The sequence below is a fragment of the Schistocerca nitens genome, chromosome 7, assembly GCF_023898315.1.
Source record: "Schistocerca nitens isolate TAMUIC-IGC-003100 chromosome 7, iqSchNite1.1, whole genome shotgun sequence".
Lineage (NCBI taxonomy): Eukaryota > Metazoa > Arthropoda > Insecta > Orthoptera > Acrididae > Schistocerca > Schistocerca nitens.
The window spans coordinates 306,469,020-306,471,519 of NC_064620.1; the positions used below are offsets into that span (position 1 = coordinate 306,469,020).

General features: G+C 44.5%; 1 pseudogene; it reads right to left on the minus strand.

The window, feature by feature from the left end:
• Positions 1-1,552: 1,552 nt before the first annotated feature.
• Positions 1,553-2,500, minus strand: part of LOC126197848 (large subunit ribosomal RNA) — a 3,259-nt pseudogene continuing 2,311 nt past the window's right edge.

Sequence of the window (2,500 nt, forward strand, 5' to 3'; positions counted from 1 at the left end):
CCCACCTCCTCCTGTGCAAACGGAATAACCACACCCTCATCTGGATAGTCTTCTTCCATTTTTAGTCTCAAAAGCGACTGGTATTCATTATCAGAATTTAGATTATCACTTGGTAGCAGAGCTTCCAATAAGTAGTGAGCTGAGTCCCGCCAACCTATTGTTGTAGTTCCATCCGGCTTCTGGAGCGTGGACATGATAAGTGGTGTCTTAATTTTTTCACTGATAATCTTATACGGCAGTCCCCATACATTAATTTCAAATTGTCTTTTAACAAAATTTTCCCAGTGCTTAATTCTTGTACTTATTAGTTCTTGTTTATAGTTTGCTTTTAGTTGTCTGTAGTTTTGCAGCCTTCTTTGTCTCTCTCTATCGCCCAGTGCCCTTTGATATGCTCTTCGAGCACGTCGTACACATCTTCTCAGTTCTGTTAATGTGGAGCTCCAAGGGACCCTTGACTGACGAAAATAGGATCGTCTAGGTATGAAGGAATTCATAAGATTTTGAATTTGATTCTGTATCGTTTCGGCCGCCTCATCAATATCAAAACCATTTCCTCTTGGTACATGTAGCTGTAATTCTTCCCTCATACCTACCCAATCAGCTCTTTTAAAATCAAAAATGGTTCCTGAAAAATCTTCATTTCTATTCATGTCAGATGTCCTTGTAATTTGGAATGTAATCATATTGTGATCGCTTACCGTTACCCTATTCAACACCTGCCAGCCTTGTATCCTACTTAAAACACTTTCGCTAGCCAACGTCACATCTATATTCGATTCCGCGCCTGCTCTGTTTTGATATGTATTTGGGAAGCCGGGCCTATTCATCACTATTAAATTGAGTTCCCCAATTGCATCCTGCAATTCCACTCCTCTCTCATCTGTCTCTCTGCTATTCCAAAGTATCGATTTCGCATTGGCATCTATTGTGAAGATATGGAATCTATTCCCTCCAACCTCTTTGGCTCTTTTCAATCTATCTATGTATGGTTGTATCTCATGTGCATACTGAAAATATGAATTAGTAAGTAAGAATACTCCCTCGGGTGATGTTAACTCCACCGTGATGGAATGCTCGTCATTTACCTGAGAGATTGCTGTAAGCAAAATCTCCCTTTTTAATACCACAATGACTGTCATAGGATTTTCTCCAAACATGATTACCCTAGCAGTAACTGGACTATGAACAAGCTTACCATTTCTGGTATACGGTTCTTGTATGCATAAAACATCCAAACTTCGATCCTCTGCAACCTTCCAGATCTCTGACATGACTGTGATACTACGCATTGCATTAATCTGAGCAACTCTTATCCCAGAATTCCTATTTGACATTAAGGTTGTCGAATATGGTTGTAGAACTTAATTCCAGTCTTATCATACTCATAAACAGTTCTTCCATAGCATTCCACAAACTCTCTGTAAAGATCTTCCTGATTAAATTTTTCGCTACGTCGAGTATATGCACGATTAAGTAACTCGCTTAGTTCTTCCATGTCTGTAGGCAAGTTATTACAACGCAGAAACAATCTATCCGCAGTTCCTGGATACGGAAAACCAATGGTCTTCCCTTTTGGATGTCCTTCTCTGATAATATGTCTAAGGGCCACAACAAGAACACTCATATCTTCCAACCTTGAGAGCCTATAATTCTCTTCCAGATCTGTATATATTAGGTAAGGGTCTATTAGTTTTGTATCACCATCCTTGTCACTATCCTTATCCTTATCACTATCCTTATCACTCAACGACATCTGAGTACTTTCACTTTCTGTAGGAGTGGTCTGAGTACTAATTGACTTCATTAGGGGCTTATCAAAACTTCCATTGTCATTTCTACTTTTCCCTTTCAGCTTAGATAGGGACAGCGGGAATCTCGTTAATCCATTCATGCGCGTCACTAATTAGATGACGAGGCATTTGGCTACCTTAAGAGAGTCATAGTTACTCCCGCCGTTTACCCGCGCTTGCTTGAATTTCTTCACGTTGACATTCAGAGCACTGGGCAGAAATCACATTGCGTCAACACCCGCTAGGGCCATCGCAATGCTTTGTTTTAATTAGACAGTCGGATTCCCCCAGTCCGTGCCAGTTCTGAGTTGATCGTTGAATGGCGGCCGAAGAGAATCCGCGCACCCGCGCGCCCCCGGAGGAGCACGCTAAGGCGGACGCGGCCTCGCAGCAAGGAAGATCCGTGGGAGGCCAAGGCACGGGACCGAGCTCGGATCCTGCACGCAGGTTGAAGCACCGGGGCGCGAACGCCGCACAGGCGCGCGCATCCTGCACCGCCGGCCAGCACGAGGCCGACCAACGGCGAGAGCAGACCACACCCACGCTAAACGCCCGCACTTACCGGCACCCCTACGGCACTCACCTCGCCCAGGCCCGGCAAGTTAGCGCTGACCCACTTCCCGACCAAGCCCGACACGCCCCGATCCTCAGAGCCAACCCTTATCCCGAAGTTACGGATCCAATTTGCCGACTTCCCTTACCTACATTAT